Source organism: Heterocephalus glaber, unplaced genomic scaffold (assembly GCF_053883595.1).
Source record: "Heterocephalus glaber isolate CG9 unplaced genomic scaffold, H.glaber_assembly_v1.0 deba00001538, whole genome shotgun sequence".
Taxonomy (NCBI): Eukaryota; Metazoa; Chordata; class Mammalia; order Rodentia; family Bathyergidae; genus Heterocephalus; species Heterocephalus glaber.
Window position 1 is genome coordinate 6,860,888 of NW_028258333.1, and position 25,099 is coordinate 6,885,986.

At 41.2% G+C, this 25,099-nt stretch overlaps 1 long non-coding RNA gene across 14 annotated transcripts in view; it reads left to right on the plus strand.

The window, feature by feature from the left end:
• The window catches only part of LOC101703710 (uncharacterized), a 119,599-nt gene that overhangs the window by 19,249 nt on the left and 75,251 nt on the right, over positions 1–25,099 (plus strand). For 5 of the 14 annotated variants that reach the window (XR_015442200.1, XR_015442204.1, XR_015442208.1 and 2 more), the window contains 3 exons: positions 45–110; positions 2,076–2,284; positions 3,829–11,724. This is a non-coding gene — a long non-coding RNA (uncharacterized LOC101703710). The other 9 variants (XR_015442197.1, XR_015442198.1, XR_015442202.1 and 6 more) reach the window with 8 other exon arrangements.

Below are 25,099 nucleotides of genomic sequence, written 5' to 3' on the forward strand. Positions count from 1 at the left end.
AAACCCAGGCCAGTTGTGCATGACACCAATCTATACTCTTGTAGCCTTTCAGGCATGAAATGGAATGAAGAAAGTTGGCCTATGACTTTGAAGAGCTCCAGTCTGCTTGAGTGAGTGCATCTCTGACTCCTGTGACATCAGTCTTCAGCTTCTTCAGCCTTCTCCAGCACACTCATACTAGCAACATTCCAGTGAGGCTCCTGGCCTTCAATCTTGGACTGGTGTTGCATCTTTGATCCCTTTTGTTGTGTGGCTTCCATCTTGATTTGAGCAGCTTCTGGATCCTCCATCTCTCCAGCATGTAGATAGCCATTGGGGACTCTCCTGCCACTGATCCTATAAGCCTACCTGATAATACCCTTTGTATAATTGCACATATATTTTCTATTTATTTTCTTCCTCTAGAGAACCCCTCTCAATACAGATGCCAAAATAAGCATTATACATTAGTAATTTAAATAATATTCCAGAAGAGACTAGGTATATTGAAAAAGGGAGCAGTAGAACACGGTAGTAGGGGAGAAAAAAAGACAGAGGATCATCTGGCAAAGCCTAATTGAAATGGGATAGCTTAAGCAAAGAAGCAAGGGAATGAGCTCAGCATATATCCAGAAGAGAGGTATTCAGGAAGAGGTAAGAGCTACAGCCAACGTGTAACTGAGAATAACAAGGGACCATTAGGGTGGGCCAAGGGGAAGGGAGAGAGCTCTAGTGGGAGCCAATTCAAGTAGGGCTTAGTGGCCAAATATGGACTTTGACTTCTCACTGGAAGCTAGGGAGGCATTGGAATGCATTGGGCAGAAGAGTGACATGATTTAACTTAAGTCTTGAAAGGGTCGTGAGTTTTGCATAAACTTTTGGTGGCCTATCTAGGACCCATGAAGAATCTATAATCCTGTCCAGTAACAGGAGAGGTAGTGAGCAGTGATTAGATCCTAGGTAGCCAAGAGCTTTTTTGACATTAGATATATGATGTGATATGTTTTATTTATAAAATCAACTTATAGTTTGATGAAAATTTTCCAACTCAAACTATTGAAGGACTTGGGAGAATTAAGCTAGAATTTTCAGCTTTCTGATGAAAGGGTCTCATTGTAGCCAATGGAATTTTACATTTCATTCATTTACACATTGACATTCACTCATGGTTGTGAGTGGCACAGACTTCCTAATATGCAATCTAAAATCAGAGCTGAAGACTTCAACCAAACACACTGACCTTCTGTCTCCATTGAACTGGAGCCCATTCTTAGCAGTTTTTGGACCCAGTTCAGCCCTGAATTGTCACGTCCAAATTAAACACAGGCAAGAGTTTCCATTTGTACATATTATTCAGGTATAGCAATGATTAGGAAGAATACCGACCTAGAGATAATTTTGAAGTATGTTATTTTTTCTGCTAACAAGGGTATATGCTTACTAACAAAGAGACTTGGTTGTTACAGAAATATATGGAGATGGCCCACAATTTGCAGTAATTTGACCTGTGACTTTTTGACTGAGTAGTGGGGCAAAAGCTAAAGGCATTTAGTGGAAATTGAGCCTTGAATTTGAATTTCAATCTTTTTTCTGACTAGCAATACTCTTTCACCATACTGGGTAGCGTCTTTGGGCACAGAGCTGAGCCTACAGTAGACTGTTTCTAGGCCATGGTGTTCGGTAGGTTAGGAGCACTCAGTACTTTTCAACTTAGATATGTTCGACTCCTGATGGGTGTATCAGGATGTTACCCTGCCACAGTTTGAGGAGCCTCTGAAATGTGGAACTGACTCCTCTCCTGTCATCTTGCCCAGTAGTTTGTGGAAGAGGCCTTGAGGCTGTGGAGAGAAATCCACCTTACTGGAATGTTCCTACCTGCAGATGTTTCAGAAACTCTGCTGAGGTTTAATCATGGGGCCACTGGGATGCTCCAGCCCCATTCAGACTGATTCATTTGGGCTTTAGCCCAGCTGCCATTCTGCAGCTCAACCACTGCCAGGCAAGCCAGGCAAGCCAGACTCAGCAAGGTTTCTCGCTTTGGACAGGGAGGAGCTCAGCAAGGCTCACTGTGATTGATTGCTGCTGCCTCTTCTTAGGCCCACAGCCTCTCCACCCTGACCTGGAGGATTTGATGACCTTCAGAATTCAGAGCATATTGATCTACTTCATAGGCAACAAATGCTGAAGCCCTGTCTGCTAATGTGACTTCAGAAGGTTGAATATGGATTTGGAAAGAATTACCAGCTGCTCACAAATGTTTTATAAATGATCTGAAACGCAGACACAGAGAAGAAAGACGCTCAGGGTGGGCTTTTGTGTGCACCTGTGCCTATCTTGAGGCACAAGTCATATCCTTTGTGTTTTATCTGGCTCTGTAGTACCCTGGGTCCTTATCAGACAGTGCCATGCATGGAAAATTAGCAAAAGTGACAGGAAAACAGAAAATGTCAAGGATAGGAAAACAATTCTCTTTGTACATTTACACATTTTCTCTGTTAAGCATATATTAATCATTAAGCCTGTTACTCTCCCATAGTACCAAGAATGTAGTGTATATATATATTATATATAATATATAAAATATATAAAATATATATAATATATAAAACATATATTATATAATATATAATATATTATAAATATATATTTATATATATTATATAATATATATATATATTTTTTGTACCAGGGATCGAACTCAGAACCTTGTGCTTGCGAGGCAGGCGTCAGCACCACTGAGATAAATCCCAGGCCCGAATGTAGCATATTTTAAAAGAGATAGAGAGAGAGAGAGAGAAAGAGAGAGAGAGAGACAGAGAGAGATTATGAAACTCTTTGTAGCGGGATGCGGGATGCAGAATTTAAACTTCTTAGGGCAAAGACACCAAGAATTTGGCAATGTGTTACTAAGTGGCAGATTTAGAAAGTTCTCTGTCATTTGATCTTTAAGCTTTTCCTTTTTTTGCTTTTTATACAGAGCATAGGCAGTAAAAATAGTTGTGTTGGTCTTCATTCTGAGTCTGGTTTCACTTCTTTGTCTTTTATGTGGTGGCAGGCTGTCGAATGCCTGAATTTATAAAAAATATCTCAAGGGAACATTTAAAATCTACCCTTGGAATATTTTCTTGACTTTTGTTTAAGGAAATTTGTGTGAATGTGGACTGACTCATATTAGACTGGGTTTTTTCTGGCTGTTTTAGCCTCAGGAAACCTAGGTTTAGATCTTAACTGTACTATTTCCTAGCCATGTGACCAATGGCCATGTTGTATTGCTTTGGTCCACAATTGTTAGAGTGTTACATGGTGGAAACCATGTTCTCTGACCTTTCAGTGAGTTGTTTGGAATATTTGAAGAAAAATATGTGAAATATTTCATTGCAAACTTAAAAGTCTACTAAAGGCTCATTATCAGCATTGAAATAGTTCTACATTTATTTGTGTATTACTGTTCAGGAAAAACCTTTTTGAGAAAAATACATCTAAAATTGAGTTTGGATTTTCCCTTGGAAAAAAGAGATGTGGAAATGATGGGATTGTCCAATTCTCTGGAGTGATCTATTAAATTCAGAGACAGACTGAAAAGGGAGGGGAAATTTTTCTAAACAGGCATGTAGCTAAGTCACTGCCTTTGAGACATGCCTTTGATATTTCAGGCCACTGTCGTTGATTTATTGTGCTGCCCATTCTCCTGCTTGTGGAGTGTGTGTGTAGATATAATATTAACACATAATTGTGTTATAAAAGTGTGAATTATCTCGGCAGTTAAAGGCTGTGGATTAAAAGGTGATGCTATCTCTGAGGTGTAGTTTTGAGGGATGGGATTTCCATTGTGTGTGTTCCTTTCCATAGGTGGAGAAGAAGAAAACTCCCACCCCACAAGCCCGCTGTAAAGATAATGCCTAATTTGTAAGTTTCTCTTCTGCTGGTTGTACTGTGGGTCCCCAAGTGAAAAAAATGCTTGTCCAAGATCTTGTGTCAAAGCAGCTGTGTCACCTGATACAGCAATACAATGTTCTGCTGGTTCTTCTCCAACTCATGATTAAAGGGCAAGGGAATGACCATTTCTTTTCAGTTCTGTCCAGTCCTAAGGACTCTCAGCATTTGCTAAACGGTCTAGGCCAGTTTCACACCCTTGACATAAAAGAGCCTTTGAATGGTGGAATAGATTTGAATCACTGTTAGTTGTTTCCTTAGTAAATATTCAGTTTCTGCCGCACCCAGGGGAACCGAGCCCTCTAAAAGTCAGGCAAGTGGGGAAGTATATTCATTTTGTAGATTAATGACATCAATTGCCATCGCAGGGAGTAGAACCAAATCAAGAAGTTGTAGTTTTTTTTTTTTCCTTAGCAGATGCTAATTTATTTAACATGTTGAAGTGTCTGAGAATTCAAAATTATCTTTGAATAAACTGGTTTGTAGTTGTAACCCAGCTTCGTCACTTACTAGCTGAGACACTTAGGGATTTTGCTTGGTTCCTTCTGAACCTCAGTTTCCTCATCTGCAAAAAGGGTAAGGTTGTGGGGATCCCATCAACAGTTCCATTTAACGTACCGGTAGGCAAACCTGGAGCATCACAAACACTCTCTAAGTGGTGGCTAGTGTTTAAACAGTTTATAAAAATTTAATTTAAGCAAGGAAATCTCCTATATACTGAAATCCTTGGAAAGCCAGAACAAAAACAATGTGTTCAAAGTCTTCTGTTGGCATTTGTGTAACAGCATTTGGTGCACTCATTGTTATGCTAATAGATTGCTGGGAACCCTGGCTTGATTTTCACTACATAGGAGTGCTCCTTTTGATTTAAAGAGTCATGGTGAAGCTGAAATGTGATGATGCAGAATAATGCTGATTTGTAACAACGGGCTTGAGATTTTACAGACATGCTAAGTAAGGTAGGCCCAAGGCAAATCCTCACTTGCCAGTTCATTTTCTAGACCCAGCCCCTGGACCTGGTTCCCCATGCTCTGCAGAAGCAACAGCCCTAGGAGCTGCACCTCAGGGACATCTATAGGGCTGTCCAGTGCTACCTTACTTCTTCCTTCCTTTTATTTTCCTATTTCCCCTCTCCCTTCCACTGTCGTCTTTCCCCCCTTTTTACTATATTCTTTGTTTTCATTAATTCTTTATTATTCTCCATCCCAAGTCTGAAGTTTGCCACAAAAATCTGGAGACACTCTGCTACCAATGAAGTGACAGAAATGCTGGCATTCATAGCCTCTCGGGACAGCATAGTTTATTAAGTAAAGGTAGCCTAGGAGAGCTTGACCTTTCTAGATGTCAGTCACCACACAGGCCTTTCGTGTGAATTAATCATGGTTTCCAGTAATTGCTGAGCTTAGAGTTGTGTTGCAAATGAAACATTTATTTTTGGAATTCTTCCTGATGGACTATGAATACAGCAAATGGTCATTTGACCTACATAGGGTGATACCAAAAAAAAAAAATAAAAGCAAGAAAAAGAAAAAGGAAGTAGCAGTGTCTGATGCTCTAGGGTTATGCATTTCTTACTGCTCTTTGAGAAAATGAATGGAGATACCAATAGCACGAGCATCACAAGATGAAAGAGGGAATATTGTCTTCAAAGCAATAGAACTGGTGCCAGAAACGCTCATGCAGGGGCTAGCTCTACTGGAGGTGGGAGTGTTGCAGCTGGTGAGGACCAGAAAATACTGCACAGAACAGCAGGTGCGATGCCGATGCCAGAGGACTGTGTGTGGGCACAGAGAGAAAGAGACAAAGCAGTTGCCAAGGGACAGGTGACTAGGATTCAACCAGTCATAAAAACAGATCAACTTTCTTTTCCAAGCTTTTTCTTTACAATACTGACTCTCTAGATATTGCTACCGTCAAAATAAAGAGAAAATTATGATGAAAGCAACGTTGAGAGAGCTTTTCAGAACGGAGCTGGAAGGCCGTGAAGGAGCAGGACTGACACAGGATCTCAGCTGTTGCCTAGGAATGTGAACTTTGGTTTTGTTTTGCTGCGTTTGACAGCAGACATCTGGAAGGACTGAATAGCTAGACGATTACATTGCTGTACCTAGAGGCTGGGGAAGCAGATTTCACTTTATAGTCATTTCCATTTGTGTAGACTTTCTCTTTGCGTTTTCTTCTATGTGTCATGTAGCTCCTGTTCCTTCTCAATATTCAGTGGCTTCCTCTTTTCCTGCTCTTTTCAGAAAACAAAGAGTATGATTCAGAGCTGTCTGGACCTGTGTCCCCTGAATTGCAATTCTTAAGGCCCCAAATTATTTTGTGCTTTGCAGTTTCTGAGGTCGAATAACAAGTACCACAGAGCTGTCTTCTCATGATGAACTGTTCTCCTGAGCTCGCAGAAATGCTATTACATACTTCCTTCTCTAGTTAGACTGGCAGCTAACCCCTCATGCTATTTCTTCAAGTTGTACAGTTCCAAAGCTATATTTACTCTCTTTGGACAATGGGTATTTATGTGGCAAACAGAGACTTCTCCCTTTTGGACTGAAGTCAGAATCTCCCTTACATTGGCCTTGGGCTTCAACCGACATTTCTGCCTTTCATAGAACCCAAGACTTGTCTACTACAGTCTCCAGTTGTGATTTTTGTACTTTTTAACATTTGTAAAAAACTGGAAATTGATCAAGATGTCAGAATAAATGAGAGTCCTCTTAGTGATGCTTTTATCCTTAGTGATACGGCCCATAAGACTGGGGCACTGTGGACATGTCTTCCTTACCTCTTGCTTTATGGACACCCCAGGGAGTGTGAGACTCTGGGAAAACTTGTTTTCTATGGGTGCCTTGTTTATGTGTGATCAAATATATGGTGAACATTTAAATAAAAAAAACATAATAGTAAAAAAAATTGCCGTTAATCCACTTCAAAATACTCCCCCTTGCTTGGAACACATTTATCCCATCCTTCTTGCCACTTTCCAAAGCAGCTCTGGAAGTTCTCTTTCATGAAAGTCTTTAGGAGTGTGATTAAAAAAAAACAACTACAGTGAATGTTGCTGCTAAGTGCAATCCAACATAAAGACATGATTGTAAAAATATTAGGATGTGTCGACATCCAACTTGGTCACTGGGCCTCACATCATGTAGCTTCTGGCTATTCCTCAAGGTCAAAATAACCATAAAAAGTAAATGTTTTGAATCAACTCAGGACATAAAGACACTGGTGAAAGAGGACTTCCAGAACTGCTTCAGGAAGTGGCAAGAAGGATGGAAGAGTGTTTTTAAGTAAGTGAGCAGGAGTGTTTTAAGAAGGGTTAATGGCAATGTATTTTTTACTGTGAAAAGTTTTTAAAATTTAAACATTTGCCATATTTTTTCTCGTGTAAGTAATTTCATGGAAAAATACTTTGCAAAATTTTGTAGACACATGTGAGGCCTGGCAATTTATCACTAGGATTTAGGTGATAGAGAAAAAGGAGTGATGTATTTGTTTACTGTACAACCAGGGCACTTAATAATTCTTCATAGTATTCAGACACCGTCTCTTTCACTTCAGATCCAGGAATAATCCCTTCATATTCTTTATTGTCAAATGTGCCATCACCGTGTAATTTCATATCTGTCACTGTGAGAAAAAGACAGCCATGTTGTTATCATTCCAGCCCTGCAGACAGGTAAGCTCCCCCTGCCCATAGACATTTGTCTCATGCTGCTACATGGTCAGGATGCACCAATTATCCTGCTAAGTGAAGTCTGGCTTCTGCTGCCTTTTTCAAAGATCGTTCCTATGTTTCTTTGAAGATGACCACAAATGCACAGAGTATGCAGGAAAATGCGAGCACTCATTTATTTTATGGTCATGTTAAATTTACCCTTTGGAACTTTATGGTATAAATATAGAACAATACATCTTCTGACTGTTTTCTCTTGAATTTTGTAGGCTGTAGTCACAGCAGTGCTGTAATGTCTTCTCTTTCCATGTTGACTGCTGCCGTGGGTTCCATATACTGTCTCCGGTGGGGCAGGGCATGTAGGCGATGTGAGAAGAATAGTTCCATTCAGGCAGGGAATCCCCAACCCCCACCTGACTCCCCTCACCTGGGAGAGCACAGTCTCAACTCATCAGAGGAAGAATCGATATGAGTGGGTTGGAAAGACTAAGTCTCTTGGAAGAGACGGGGAACCAAGCCCCAAGAAATGTTACCTATGTTGCCGAACTTGCAGAGGGAGGGGGGTTGGGGACGATCCAAAGGGGGCTCAGCAGGTAAAGATTAGCTGCTACCAGGTGGAGTAGATCAGAGATGGCACCGCAGTGGCAGCATGGTGGGATGTGGAGGATGCCAGGACCACAGTGCAGCTCACACTCAGGGGTCAGCTACGGACTGTTGGGAGGTGGGAGTCCTGAACTCCACCAGTGTCTAAGTGAATGAGGATTGCTCGAAATCAGGGTGTCAGCCCCATCTAGCAGCCCAGTCTCACACCACTCCATGAAAGCAGCACTATGCCAGTCAGCAGAATCGATCTGCTCACCAGGCTGCTTTCCTGGAACTGGAGTCCAGCCCCAGGGCCCAAGGATGACCTTGCAGGCATGACTTCTGGGGCTTTCTGGGCATCTGTAGTCAGTTGGAGAAGTCTAAAGGATACAAAAAGGGTCTGGGCACATGCTTGCCCCTAACCAGGCTGAGGGAACCCATTCAGACAGCACTAGCAACTCCTTCCGGGTCCAGGGAACAGAGGGTTTGGGATAAAGGGCTTAGAAAACATCATGAAGAGATGAGCAATCATGGGCTCCTGAAGCACTGAAGTTGAAACAGGATCCTCCTTCCTCTCTTCCTCTCTCCCTCCCGCTCCCTCTCTCCCTTCATCCCTGCTCCTCCTTTCTATCCTTCCTTCCTTTTTCCTCTCTTCCATCCTTCCCTCCTTCCACCATACAGATAAGTACATTTCATATCCCACATATTAAGACAGTTTGAGACTAAAGAAAGAAGGGATAGTATTAGCTCGGTCTAGGGTGGGTGCTAGCCCTGGGACAGATGGGGACACAGATGCAAAGTGACATAAAATGACGCTCAACTTGTCTTTGGGTATCTGTAGCTAATGAGAAAATTGTATAATGTAGGTAAAATAATGACAGTAGCTGTAGCTATATTTTGGAAATATTAGGGAAAAGTCTTTCTTTATTTTGATTTCTAAACTCTTAGTTTCCAGGAGAATCCCAGCTGCCAAGTAGTTATTAAAGTAGGCCCTGGGAAGAGAGTGTCTGGGTTTACCCTAGATTTTCCACTCATTGCGTGGATGATCTTAGACAAACTGTGTTACATTTTGGTGACTCAGCTTCCTCATTCATAAATGGAAATAATGACAGCACCTGTTAGCAATGAGTTTGGCTGCAAGGAACAGAAAGTGTGGTGTATAGTGGCTTAGACAAGAAGATGTTGGAAAAGCAGGTGTGGTTGACCAGTAGTACATTGAAGAAGTGATTTTTTTTTTTTTTCCAGCTCTTGTTTGTGCCATAGCTGGTGTGTCATTTCACTTTCTATTCAAGAAGAAGAGGAAAGACTTTGTAAATAGGGAGGAATGGAGGGGTTGAAGGGAGGGCTGGGCAAGGGTGAAAAATAAGAACCAAGAGAGATTATGTAAAGGTGCAAATTTCCAATGATGAATGTCATTCTATTGTATACCTAAAATGTAACCAATGATTAGAATGAATAATTGATAATGCAAAATAGGAAGAAAATGTCCAAAGGGGTAAGGGTAGTGGGAGGGGCAGGGGAAAGGAAAGAAGGGAAAGGAAAAATGCTGAGAAATGGAAAAAATGTAAACAAAGTCTTTGTAAATAGGGAAGGGAGGGCTAGGAATGGGGAAAAAAACAAGAGCCAAGATGCATCATGTAAAGGTACAAGATCCCAATGAGAAATGTAATTGTGTTGTATACCTAAAATGTACCAATAAAAGAATTAAAAAAAAGAAGAAGAAGAGGAAAGAGAAATAGTGGAACCTCAGTGGAGTCAGTCCTTTTATCAGAAATGTCAAAGCTGTTCCAAAAGTTCCAAAAAGCAGAAATTCACTGATGAGACTAAATCATGTCTCCTAGCCACCTTTACTCAAGAATTTAAAATTGGATATGGACCAAATACAGCTGTACCTACTTATGGGCTACAAAGTGATGCTATGGATTTTTTTTAATATGATGTGAAATTGCTAAATGAAGCCAACCAACCCATCTACCATCTCACACGTTTGATATTGTCCACTATGAAAACGTGTGACATCCACCTTATCAGTGACACTGAAATGCATAGGACTCAGCTGTTAGCTGTGTTCAGTATTCTGGGCAACGTGTCTGGAAAAACAGTCAAAGTTATTTCTCCCATCTAACACGGCTTTTGTGTTCCTCTGGTAACTGCCATTCTGCTCTCTGCTTTTACGAACCCAAACATTTTAGCATAAGTGAGAGCATGCACTGGGTGTATTTCTATGTTTGGCTTATTTTTCGTAGTACAGTGTTCTCCAATCCCTGTTGCAAATGAAAGAATGATCTCTTTTACAGGCAGCATGGTATTCTGTTGTGCTTTGATGCCACATTTTCTTTTCTCTCCCATCTGTTGACAGACAGTTAGGTTGGTACTGTTACTTGGCTGTTTGAACATGACTTTGACATATTGACTTGGAACCCTGCTTGCATTTGGGAGGACAAGGGAATCACAGATATGACTTGAGTCAGACAATTAAGAGTGTTGGATAGGATACGTTATATGACTTGCTGGAATATTAAATCATAGAATGACTGTGAAGTACTTAGAAAATTTCTAAGTGTTTAAATGCTAGCTTACTACCATTTCTGGAAATATTAAGAGATGGTGTGGTATTTTTGCCTACGTATTAAAAGCTGTCATCACTTTCGGAAATAATTTTGAAAAACCTGTGGCAATAAGAGGAAAAGGAAGAAGTTCACGACTCCCTCTGGAGAAAGTTTAGAAGGAGCAGAGACCAAGAGTGAAGGACCCGCATCCTGGGCAACGCCTGGGATGGATCTCCCTGGGGAAAGGTGGGAGGGGCACACGGTCCCAGAGAGCAGGGCTGGAGGGGGAAGGGGCCCTGGGGAGTAGAGGCCAAGGAGCCGCGGTGACTTTCTTATTCTTTTCTTATTCTTTTTTTTTGTTGGTACCGGGGATCGAACTCAGGACCTTGTGCTTGTGAGGCAGGAGGCGGAACCACTGAGCTGAATCTCGACTTTCTTATTCTTAACTGGGGTAGTATACGGAGCACAGTCTCCTCAGGTTTTTCACGCCGACCAACCGTGTCTATTTTGTCAAGATCAGTCCAGATTGGGGACTGCCACTTTTCCTCCTTGGTTTTCTTTGGCTTAGGTCACTACTGACACCTGTTCAGAGGTCGGGATGTTTTGTCTGCCCAGCAGGGCTCCACATACACAAGTGCACCCGCATTTCACTGGTGGCCCTTTTCCAAGGTGCTAGCTTGATACTTTTCAGAATGCTCTGAAGGGTAGTTTGGAACTCTTCTCTGCTGACTCCGCTGGGCTCAGTTTCAAATCTCTTCTAATTCACTGATGAACCTTTATTAAAGTGGGAGAAAGAGGGTGAATCAGTCTCCGGGCGCATTGTCAAAATGAAGTAGGAGCAGTGAAAAGATCAAAAGAGAACAGCAATACAGGGGCATCCGGCCTTCTACCAGCCCTTCAGTCTCTTTGAAACTGATTTTATTTTTTGGAGATTATCAGTATAAGTAGGTTAATTTTCAGCAGTGACCTTTCATTTTGTTTTATTTTAGTTTCAATTTTGTTTCGTTTTTCTAGGAAGCTACATAAAAAGATTGTTCAGGTTGAATAGGTCAAATACCTGTGGGGATTGATAGGACTAAATAGGAAATGTGCTGCTGACCTTGTGGAATTTTCACAAAGGATCTGCTGGATCAAATGGCACTTCTGAGCTCCCCTCCAGATGGTGACTGTTATGCTCACCTCTTGATCTCTTCTGCCACCCACTCTTGGTCCCTGTGGCCGGGACATCCTGAGTCCATAATGACCCCGTGCTGAGCTGTGAAGGACACAACCTGTACCTCTTCAGAATGTCCACTCACCCTACAGTCATCCACCAAGGGAGAGATGCCTTCCAGATAAGCCAGCCACTTCCCGGCTCCAGCCCTGGGCTGGGCTAATCTTTCCTTGATCTTCCGTCACGGTTATTCACTGTCCTGTGCTCCTGACTCGTACATCTGCAAATGAGCAAACAATGTTCTGGTTGGCTGCACAGAGATGGAAGAATACAGTGGACCCTTGAGTTACGACCGGCCTGCCGTAAGACCAGCTTGGGTTGCGACTGGAACTTTAGTTTTAACTTACGACCAAAGTCTTGAGTTACGTCCTGAATGCTGGCTGCTTGTGCTTCTAGATGGTCTCAGATGCAAATTTAACCCTTGAAGAGTCCTAGAAGGAACATTACAAGGTCCTTTCCTGTATGAGGTTAACTGAGGCGTCCTGTGCCAGTGTGTCTCTAAGGATGTTGAGATCTGCCTGGATACAGGACAGAGACTTTGAAGGCTGTGTAGAGGAGCTGAGCCTTCAGTTGACCAACTTGAGTTGAATAGCCCTTGGGAAGGAGTTGAGTTTGTAAGTCAGGGTCTGCTGTACCTCAAAATTCCTGGCCCCCGAGAAACTGGCATTCTGCCAAGTAATGTATTTTATAAGAAATTATACTAATTTTAGTCACTAAGTTAAAAGAGAAAACCTTAATGAAGTAAAATATTATTCTTGGTACTTGTTTTTGTCAGTCCTTGTTTTCTGCCTTAACTTCGTCTTAGTATATGCCCTCTACAGTCATCTTGGGGAGAGGGTACCTGTACGTGATATAACATTTCTTTTTCTAAATCCCTTTCCCTTCCTGCTTTCTCTCTCTTCTCTAATTCCCCTTTCCCCATTTTCATTCTTGTTGATATTATTAATCTTAGCTCCTGTTTATGTACATAATTTTTCCATTTCTTGGGGTTGTTAGGTTCCTGTACGTGGGATACCTTTATTCTACTCATTTCTCTTTCCCTTCTGCCTCACCTGTGCACCTTGACCTCTTGGGCACTTTCCCATTTGTAAAAGATCCATCCCCTCGTCTCCCTTTACCCATCCTTTATTATTCTCTTTGTTTGTCCTTCGTCTTACTCAAACGAGAGATACCACACAGTGTTTAAACTTATGTGACTGATTCATTTCACTCAACTTTATATTTCCAGGTGCATCTATTTTCCTATAAATGTCTCAAATTTATCTTTCTTCATTCACTAACTTTTTAAATGGGAAAAAAGACCATTACATAAACCTATTCTTAATATAGCCATGAGTGATGTGAGTTCACCTTTGTTTCTCTCCCTCTCACTCTTTCCACATATGTAGAAATTATAGATAAATAAGGTACTTGTAAATAGCACATCTGTTAATGACATATGTATAAATACATACCACATATATCTATACCTACCCCGTATCTATTGTATGTTATTCCTTTCTGGTCACCTGAATAGAGTTATTAGTTAAATCAATGATTTTCAACCTTATATAGCATTTAGCATTATTTAGAGTGATTACATATACCAATTCCTATACATCTGTCTGTCCGTCTGTCTATCTATCTACCTACCTATCTTCCTCTGGTCCTTAAGGAAGGAATGATTTTGTTCAAATGAGAAGACCAAGAAGCTATGGCTCAGAGAAAGTTTCTGCCTGAGGTCAGAACTAGTTACTGATGACAGTGAGGTTTGAAGAAAATAGTGGATGGTCTGTTTTCATTCATTCCCCAAACAGTCATTGTGACCGAATGCACTAGACATGTTTGATGCTAGGGTTTAGCAATGAACAAAAGAAGAGAAAAGCTCTTGACATTATAGAACTTGTATTCTAGTAAGGGAGAAACAAGGGAACTGTGTTACACAGAACATAAGAAGGTGGTGAGCATACTGGCAGGAGCCAGGCACCATGGGCAAAGAGTCCTAGGGAGCCGCAGGCTGTGCATTTAGGTAAAGTGGTCAGAGAGGCCTTGCTGGGAAAGTGACTTTGGAGGAAGGCTTAAAGGAAGTGGGAGAATAAGTCATGGAGATATCTGGGGGGCCATGAAAAGTGTGCAGCCCAAGGGGTTTAGAGCAGAGTGATGGGCACCCCAGGCTGAGGCCAGAGTGGGAGCCGGGATGAGGCTGGGGATTGCTGGAAGGATCCTGGCTCTTTCTGTGTGGCTTTAAAATCTGTTGGCTGCTTGGGGCAGAAGAGTGAACATGCTTAAGATTTGGTTTCTTTTAAAAAACTGAAGGAAACACTGTAGGAGGGCACAGCGGATGCTGGGCGTCCTAGGTGTTAGTTTGTGGATGAATGCATCCAGTGGACAGCAGAATTTGGCTCTCAATTTCTGAGTCCTGGTTAGGAGACTCCCACTAACTGCTGGAGGGTCTCGGGTGCTATCAGGTAATGGCCTTTCAAAGGGAAACTAACAAGGAATAGTTAATATGCAAGCTTGAGCCAGTTTCCTCCTGTTCCCTCTGATCTGTCACCTGTTCCAGCTCTCAAGTTTGTGTTTCTTTTTCTCAATTCCGGAGCCTCTCTGCTGTGCTCACCCACCTCTGTCCTAATAGCTGCTTCACTGACGACCCGGACTCTCCTCCCAGACTTCCTGGGCACATGCAGAGGAGGAGAGGCATGGTCCTGAGTCATTGTGAAGTTCTAGGTTGCAACCCATACCCTATACCTTTCATTAAACAAAGCAAAACTGGGTGTTAGAAATATTTTGGGGTTAAAAATGTAACTTCAACAGCCTACCTGACACTGGACTCTTTAATATTCTGGACAAAGGACTAGGCCTGCCATTCTGGAGCTGGGTATGAGTCTATGTGCGTGCCTCTGCTCTGTCTTGGTTTCACTTCACTCTAGTTATTTGATTTGGTGTCTGCAAAATGCTGTGTGCACATTTTTATGAATCTTAGGATGATTACCATAAAGCTTGCTTGAACTCTAAAATATGTTTTTGGTCTGAGAAAAACTACAAATTATTCACCAAAGGGGCAAGGAAATTGAGGTCACCGAGCCAATTTCTTACATTATTTTAAGCATCCTTTCTGAGTCCCAGCATCTCCCAGCAGTAAGAATGATGCATGCTTGGGACAGTGGAGATACTGCAGAAGAGGAGAACAGGGGTAAAAGTTGCCAACTGCTTGAACTTCTGCTTGCTTTTGTTGCTACATACCAGGAATAAGAGCAGAGCAGTGGACGACACGCACAAAGTAATCCTCCCTTTCCTATTTTATTGTACATTGCATTGTGAAGGAGGAATGATGGAAAAAATGTTGCCTTGAATGAAGCAAAATTATTCAAGGTATGAAAAAGAATATTGGGCTGGGATGTAGCTCAGCAGCACAGCTCCTGCCTAGCAAGTTCGAGGCCCTGAGTTCGATTCCAGGTAGAAAAAAAAAGCAAGCAAGCAAGAAAGAAAATAAAAACAGTATTGACCTAAAACAATAAGCAATCTTTAAAATCTGGAACATTCCAGATTAGTCTAGAAACTATATTACAGTATAGAAAATAAATTTTTTTTTTTTTTGGTACTGGGGATCGAACTCAGGTCCTTCTGCTTTTGAGGCAGGTGGTGGAACCACTGAGCTAAATCCCCGGCCCAAAAATAAATCTTTGAAACACCAACTGGCTGCCATTTCTTCGAAGATACTTCATAGATAACTTGGAATAGTTTCTCCCAGGATAGTCAAGGATAAATGGAAAATACCTTCAAAAGGAAACAGAGGAGAGTGAGAATGAAAGGGTGAGTGTAAAATATACAGAGAAAAAAGTTATAGTGTGCACTGAATGTAAAGGACAAAGAAGGAGGACACGGTCACACATATCTGTCTAGTCTGGAAAGACAATGCTTCCACGGAGTGCAATAGGACAAGTATGCGTTGGTTTGAAAGTTAAGAACCTCAAGGATTTCTTACAAGATAGCAAGTTCTTAGTGTACAGGATTAGCTATGACAGAGGAGTAGGTGAGTGTGTCCAAAGAACCAGACAGAATGTCACTTTGTTGGTGAGGTTTTGAAAATTGCTCCCTTCCCAGTTTTCTTTTTCCTCTTCTTTAAGAGGGGAGAGGAATGAGAGGGGCTGGGGTGCTAATGGGTCCTTTATTTTAGAGATTCCCATGCTGTGGAGGAAATAGCTATCCAGGCAGCAGACACTTCTTTTGGGAGCCTCAGAGTTATGAATTGAGCCCAGGGGAACTTGGAGACATTGTATGTTTACATGACGTCAGCAGGTCTTAATTGAACCAATGGATGGAGCCCAGAAAGAAATGAGGTGATCGATAGGGGTTGGAGAATGGAACTCAACTGCACTTAGTTATAATTTCAGCTGTAGTCCAGAGTGCTCCAGAAAGTATAGTCTTAAGCATATTGAGTTAAAAAAAATCTCTTTGTGCTTATGATTTTAATTATCCCTGTTTGCCAAAAGTGAGAAGCAGAAGTTGTTCAGAAGGAAATGGATGTGTATGCTGGAGAGGAAGGAGCTAGTTGGGGACTGTGCCCCCTTTCGTAGTCAGGTCTGTGGCTGGGGAGGCGGTAGATGGTGCAAGGCAGGAAGAGAGAGGGTTCGATGGTTTCTAGCAGGAGAAGGGAGGAGGGGAGTGCAAACAGAGCTCTGCACAGCAAAACAAAATGAAGCCAAAATAGCGCAATGGGAAACCAGGCTGGTTCCTCAGGGATAAGCATTACTCCACACTAATCCAGAAGGTGACAGCCAGAATGAATGTTTATTTGAAGATAGAAGCAAAATGGAGTTGAAAGGTACCTGGAGATACTGGACTTTCTGAAACGATTTACATTTAATGGTTATGTTATGGAGGTTCAGGTTAATGAGTGAGTTCATTTTTGTATAAATGTACGATGCATATAAAGTTCATTTCATATCCACAGTGCTCTCTCAGAAGAGTTGAGAAAAGTGTCTGGAATCTGTGGAGGACTCTTATGACTCTTTGCCTCTGATTCCAGTCACAATTTATACTTCATTCTCTCTGATTTTGGAATCATGAGTAAACTCAGCCAAACTTCCTGAAGTCTATACAAAGGGAAGTGTACGCATGTATTATTATTCCCTTTTTTTTTTTTTTTTGGTACTGGGGATCGAATTTGGGACCTTGCACTTGTGAGGCAGGCGCTGGAACCACTGAGCTAAATCCCCGGCCCATACACATGTATTCTTGCTTCTTCTTCTTTTGAATCACTTTCTCAATGTTCTAAGTGACTCAGGCTGGTAAGGCATGAAGATCCTTTTAAATTTGGTTAATTTAGCTGAGCTATAGAACAACTGGAAGCAAATGGTTTCACTTAATTTTGAGAAGTAACTCGAATCATCAAACAATAAAAAATCTATCCATCTTTCACTTGTTCTTTGTTTTGAATTTTAGAAGTAATTTTCTTTCTGAACGAGTAGTACTAAAAAGACAGTTTGTAGCATATTCGAGTTTAAATAAGAACTCTGCACGCTGGCTGCTGAGCTCGCTGGAATCAGTCTTTTGTCTGCAGCAATAGGTTTGTGAAATGTCTAGCTATGGCTTTCTTTGGATCTATCCTATTCACATTTATCTGAGATTCTTGAAAGTGAAGGTTTCTTGCTTTAACAATTTTGGGAAATTCTTGACCGTATTTTCTTCATAAATGTGTTCTGCTTTGCTTTCTCCTTTTTAGTAACTCCAATAATGAAGATGCAGGGCATTGCTCTGTGGTACTTGCATGCGAACAATGTATGTATTCTTTTGTTCTTTCTGTGTTTTGATCAAATTTTATACTGAGCAGTCTTGATACATTTAACCAGTCTTTGGCTGCTGTTAAATGCATCTGATGAGGTCTGAATTTCAGATATATTTTTCAGTCTTAGAATAATTACTTTTCATAGATTCTAATTGTTTAATTCCACATCTTTTCAGTGCTTTTGTCCATATTTTCTTAACATGTATTATTGTACCAAAATGCAGTCTTTCAATACTAAGTACAATATCCAACTTTTCTTTGCACGTCCTTATGTGGTTGGTAATTAATTGCATTTTTTGCCTCCTCTCATGATACTAGTCACGGTATGCCAGATAATCACGAAAAAGAATGTGTCGTGGCTCAGTAAGATGCTGGTTTTCCCAGGGAGGGCTCTACTTTCCCCTCTATGAGGCAGGTAAGTTGAGAACCTTAGCATTTTAACCTGAGGGGCTCAGCTTGATCAGGACCGGGCTGATGTTTTAGAAGGCTCCCTCCGCCTTTGGGCCTGTCTCTTTCTTTTAGGTCTATCTCTCCCAAACTTGTGACTTAGAGCCCCGAAAGATGGGGAAGATTTGTTCTATTTAGCATCTTGCCACACACTACATCCAAATTTAACCAACATAGTGGGGCGACCAGCCGTGTTTCTAAGCCAAGTCCCTTTTTTCCTGTGGGACTTTTTCTCAGAATTACCATGACATTACTGGAGATTTTAATATACTTTACAGAAACTCCCTAATCCTGTGCTCACACTTGGAGTTTAGCAAATATGCTATGGGGAAAACCAGATCAGCATCTAGGGCTAGTTTCAGTTCCAAGTTGTGGCCACTTGCATGAATGCCATAGTCTTTGTGGGGTTCTCTTTCTCCTCCTATGGTATTGAGTGGACCAGGTTTGATCTTAAGCATTGCTGACAACTAGCAAATGTCCCAGGGAAGATGATAGCCCTTGAAGGACAGCTTAGTTTGGTAAAATCCTTTGTTTTATAACACTTTTGCTTAAATCTATTTCCATAATTCACTGACCTCTTTAAATGTGATATTTTTGTGGCCAAATTGTCTTTTTTAGTTAGTCTAACAGAAATTCGTTCTTCTGCAACTAACTGGATTCTACTGGTAAGTGGAACTTTTAATAAGTGTGGGGCAGCTCTACTCCTCCAACCTAATATTCTATGAAGAGATCGTCATTTATTTTTTTACAGAAACTTCAGTTGAGACTATCACAAAGAAAAATGGGGATGTATGTGAAAAACAGACTTTAAAAATAAAATGTGTGCTGAATGTTCAATTATATTACTTGGCATCATATACTCCCCTAATAAATACTAAATGTACTAATAAATAGGACACTCCAATAGCCAAATTTATCAATTTTTTGGAATTATTTGTTAGGGTGATTCCTTGATAAGGAAATACTACAATAATTGAGATTAAATCTTAAATATTCTAATGGGACCTTAAAAGTCTTGGTATGAGCTGTTCTTTCCACATAGGAGTACAGGGAGTCCATAGAGCTCTCCTGAAGCACCAGGGCAGAAGGTAATGATAATATGGATGCAAATTGAGGAGCAGACTGTGACTGGGGAGTCGTCCACTGACTCGCAGGACCCAGATCTCAGGAATAGACTGCGGTCATCCTGAAGAGTGATGGCTATGTTTGTGATTTCAGGAGACTCTAGCATGTGCTCTGAATAAATATTCCTTTTGGAATTAACCTTCTAGAACCTTCATCTCCTGCCCACTGTACTTTCCTGTTGTTTTTTTCTGCTACTATATTATACATCCCAAAGTTGTTCTCTAGTAAATTCCCCCAACAGTATGATTTTTACCTTGGCATTTCAAAAACATGTAATTGTTTTATTTCAGTCTGACAATGAATGTATAGTGGCTAGGCGTGACCCAAATTTCAATTTCACTTTGCAGACAAAGATTCTCTAGGTAGAGAAGCAAAGCAAAACCAGAAGCAGCAGGTGACAGGATTTAAACCCAGGTCATTTTACTTCTTTTTTTGTGTTATTTCATTACATGAGTTTCTCCTAGCTCCTAGATGCCAGATGGCTCTAGAGGAAGTACATTTCCTTACATCTGGTATATGGTTAAAAAGTTGATATTCTACACAAAAAATATGGAATGATTTTTTTTTTTACCCTTTCCCATAACATTCTTTTCAGGGCCTAGCACTCACCAAGGTTAGATAACAAAAAGGGGATTTGTGCAACTTATCTCAAAGGAGAGAAAGGCACGGAGACTCTCTTGGCCTCCTATGGAATTAGGTGATTATCTTTGGAAGTGTGAAAGCTTTGCTGGCCTCGGAATGGCCCGATCCTAATGGTACTAGTGAGCTCCAAATTCCTTCCCGCCTCTCCTTCAGCCTCAGTTTCCCTCCTCGGTCCCATACCTTTTCTTCCCTCATCGGTCCACTCAGAGGAGACCGGATGAAACTGAATGACCGGATGTCGTGCAAAGACAAGAAGAGAGCCTCGAATGGAAGTGACCATTCCTAGGGCTGACACTGCCATCGGTTGTGAGAAACACTACTACATGGGGGAGTGAGATGTATGTGAAGGATTCCAGGCTCAGTGAGGAGAGAGATAAGCTGTCCGGGGTGAAGAGAACAACCCATCTGTTGTTCTTTTTTGATAATTTACTTAGATGATAAGATGTCAGCAATTTCACATGGTTCAACCTAAACTTTTTTAACTCTTTCCTATTGGGAAGCAATAATTTTTGATAAGGCAAGCTATATGCAGTAAACAATAGGACAAATTAACAGCTCATTTAACAATGAGATGAATTCTGAGAGATGGGCTGTGAGACAGTTGTATCATTGTGTGAACATCATATGGTGTACTTAACCGAACCCAGACAGAATGGCATGCACAGGCTGTGTGTGTGTGTGTGTGTGTGTGTGTGTGTGTGTGTGTGTGTGTAAAATCTATTGCTTGCTAGGGCTACTATGAACAAGATAACAAGAAATTAAGTCAACAGAAGAGAAAATGATGCAACCAAGACACTTGGTAAACACAGGGTACATAATGCTGCTGCCAGCATAACTGGATGAACTGTTTGTAGTTAGCTTTTTTATTTAAGTACAAGCTATACAGTCTAAAAATGATAAATTATGTATATTTACTATATATAAATCAGCCACATAGCCACTTATGATCATTATCAAGTATTATGTACTGTACATAATTGTATGTGTTCTATTTTCATGACTGGCAGTAAGGTAGGTTTGTTTATACCAACATCACCACAAACACATGAGTAATGAATTGCATTGTGACATCTCTGGGCAGTAGCATTTTCTCAGCTCCATTATATTCTTAGGGGACCACCATGCACATGCAGTCCAGCACTGACTAAAATATTATCATGTGGAGGCCAACTGTACATGCACATTTTAAAAGTACAAGTACTGACTACACTATGTGGATATTTTAATAAGTACATTCTCGGTCATGACTTTCCTCTATAATATACTGGCCAGATGCCTGCAGCTATCTAAGACTGCTCCTGGTGCCCTAGCTACAAATGCTAATGTCATCGGAGGTGTTGTACTGGTGGATTAAAGAACACTAGCATTTTGCCATACTTAGAGCTGCCACTGGACCAGGCCCACATTTCCAGGTCTGCCTTTTTCCTTGTGTCTGGCGTCTGAGCTCCTTTCTGTCTTGAGAACGAAGTTATGCATTTAAAAAAATATACACAGCTACATTTTAAACACAGGATGTTCCTTGTCAGAAAATCTTCCACATTGCTGGAAATGGAGGACATGACAGTTTGAGGTGAAGGAAGCAGAGAGATTCCATGAATGATGAAAGCTAAACATGCAGCAGCTTTCCCATAGTTAAGCATTTAGAAATGTATTTGTAGAAGGGCACCATAGAAATGAGATGCAAATGAAGTTATTTTTAAACCATTATTTTTCAGAGCTAAGTCATAAATTCTTTAAAAATATTACAAGACCTTTTGTGATATTTTTACTTGGAAAAATTCAGACAGGGTTAGGTATTGTTATTTTTAATTCAGTCTTTCAGAAAAAAAGTTTTCCAAAACAGCATGCTTTGTCACTTCTTTTGTCCACAATTTTAAAAACTAAACTGAATGTTAAGTTGCCTTAACCATTCTTCGTCAGTCTCCTTTGGTTTTAAATTCATCCACCATCAAATCTCATCATACCCCTTCCTCCTCCACTACCTATGACAGGGCGTTTATATAAATGAATCCAAAGCCCTGACTACTTGTTTGTTTCTCTGAGCAGATAGTGAGAAATCAGATGCCTGAACCCAGTGATTTGATTTCATAGAAATGAACCTAGCTAGAACACTTCTTTACACCTGGGGTATTAGATTTATTTGTAACCTTCCTTGCCAAGTGAACGGTAATGATATTTACTTTTTCTAAGATACGTTACAGTTTCAAAGATTCTGTTTGTATCTTGCTAAAATGATTGAACTGAGAAGTACTTAAATGATTGATTAAAAGAAAAATCCAAACCAAACTATGTTAAACTGTCAGATGTTTGCCTCTACCAGAACATAAATATGTATTGGCTGTGAATGTGTAGACCCAGCTATTTCTGCTGGTGACATAGCCCTTTGCACTCCAGCTGCCTGTTTGCAATACTAGATGAAAATCCATCATGGCTCATTTCAAAGAGAACACTATATGTTCTTTGATTCCACTTGAAGACTGCGGTTCAAATTCCAAACAAATAGACTAAACTGCCTTCAGGTAGCAAGGGTCTTTCTAGTAGGATATGAACTCTGGAGCTAAAGCTTGGCTCATGGCCACAGAGTTGAGAACTCCTTCCAGAAATTTCTGCTTTCTGCCTTTCTATCCCCGGCCCCACCCCATATGATTGTCAGTCTCCTCTCTAAATAAATATTAGTATATTTATACAGCAAAGGTGCGCCAAAACACACAGCTGCCCAGGTTGTTCACATATCTTCCTTTGGGCCTAATCAGCTGAAAGAGTAATGAGGAAATACATGGCCCTGATGATATATCTCCCTCATTCATTTCTCTGTGTGTATTTGTATTAACTGACTTTTTTGGGAGGTTGCAAAATATTTTTGAACATTTCTGTGTTCTTTTTCCTCTTTTTTCAGACTTTTCCCCAAAATTACATGTAAAGATCTTTTGACAGTACCAAGAACTGAGTTTTTGTGATGTGTTTAAGGATGTCGGGTTGACCTCGTTGGGCTCTCTGGTACTGAGTGGGCGATTTGGTTGGCAGGGAAAGGAAGTAAGACTTCTCCATCTTCCTGTTCTAGAGGAATTAAGCAGGAGCCACCCATTTGGTGCACTAAGGGGCTTTCGTGTTCCATCACCTCTGATATCTGATTGCTAATACAGAGTATAACCAGAGAATTCTGCTATTTGCAGCACAAGTGGGGCCCCCATACACACTTCTGCACGGGCTATGATTTCACTCTGATTCTTGGCGTATTTGACTTTCAGGGCCCCTTTGATGATCTTTTCCCTCCCCATAGTCTTATATTCCGGCTTTTTCTCTTTACACCGTCTCCTACAGAAAGTGCAGAGCCTCTTGGCAAGTGTCCCTTCAGCCACCAAATATTCAGCAGAGAGTGTAGACCTCTCTACCCTATGAATCAGGAAGGGGTGGTGTGTAAAGTTACTGTGTTTTTCGAAAAGCAGCCGGAATCAATTTTGGTATTAGCTGGTATTCAGAAGCCAAAAAAAAGCCCCAATTCTTTTTGGTTTAATGTTGCTTGTCTGTAGCGTATAGCCAAGAACTTCATTTACTAAAAGAAAACTCTCTGTGTGTGTGTGTGTGTGTCTCCACACATATGTCTGGAGGATTTTCCATGTGTTGGGCATGGTGCTAGTTGACATGTGTTGAGAGTGAAGCAGTCATGGTTTCCATCCTGACCAAGTTACAATCTAGGTGTGATAATTCGTTAATGGTCAGCTCGAGGGGGAGCGCCCAGCTGAACTGAGCCAGCGTGGTTCGGGGTGTGAAAGACCCACTTAAGGGGGATTGTTGTGGTATAAAAGGAGAACAGGAGGGAAGGAGTTGCTGCTGGTTTCCCCTGGGACAGCTTCGCTGCTGCTGGTTTCCCTGGGAGAAGCTTTAGCTGGTCTCTTCAGCTCAGCTCTCTGTCTTCTCCTTCCCCTTTCGCCTTGAGCATCCTCTGCCGGCCTTTGGCATGGACACGTAGCGGGGCTCTGGTCTTCGCCTCCCCTTGGGCATGGTGTCCTGGCTCTCAGCGCAGAGTCTCTGGCTTCCAGCATGGGCCTTTCAGCCTGCTAGTGCAGACTCTCTGGCCTCCGGCCTTTGCAGCACAAACCCTTCGGTCTTCCATCGCGGACTCCTGGTGCGGACTCCTGGTGCGGGCTCCTCACAGGCCATTGCCATGGGATTCAGGCCCTTGGTGGGGTTCCTCGCGTCTCTAGTGCGGACAGGTCTCTTGCACTCTTCTGCATTTGACTCTGTGGACAAATGTGTCCTGCGTTAAATCTGTCCTCTTGCAAACACTGACTACTACACTAGGATAAAACAGAACTTCCATATTCCAAGCCACGTCATTCCAGCCAGATGATTCTTATATTTGAACAAAAACCTTAAGATAAAAAGTATAAAGAACCTATAAAATGGCCTAATAGGGGCACCTCATTTAGTTTAGAAGTTTGGGTAGCACTTCCTAGAGTAATGGACTGACTTTTAGCAAACTTGTGTGACAATGTGACATAGCTTTTGATGACCTCACCCCTCATTGTCCTCTTTATCCCTTCCTCCCTCCTCACCTGTGCCTCCTTCCTCCTCTCTAAAGTTGCTGTTCTACTTTCATGTCATTTCTCTGCTTCTCTTTCTTTTAAATTCTACATATGAGCGAAAACACACATTTGTCTGAGTCTGGCTTGTTTTGCTTAACTCGACGATCTTCAGTTCTATTCATTTTTCTGCAAATGACAATTTCGTTCTTCTTTATGATTGAATAATACTCCATAGTGCATGTATACCACATTTTTGTCCTCCGTTCATCTATACAGGCACATAAGTTTGAGTCCATAGTTTAGCTATTGTGAATTGGACTGCAATAAACATTGATAGGCAGATATCTCTATCATAGGGTGATTTAATTCTTTTAGAAATACTCTACTGAAGAGTGGTATGGCTATATCAAATGGTATCTCTATTTTTAGTTTTTGAGGAAGCTTTTTACTGATTTCTGTAGTGTTTGTAGTGATTTGCATGCCCACCAGTAGCTTATAAATGTTCCTTTCCCCTCGCATCCTTACCAGTATTTATTGATTTTTGTGCTCTTGATCATAGCCATTCTGACTGGGGTGAGACAGAATCTCAGTGTAATTTTCATTTGCTTTTCCTTGAGGGCTAAAAAAGTTTGAAATTTTTCATATTCTTATTGGCCCTTTGAT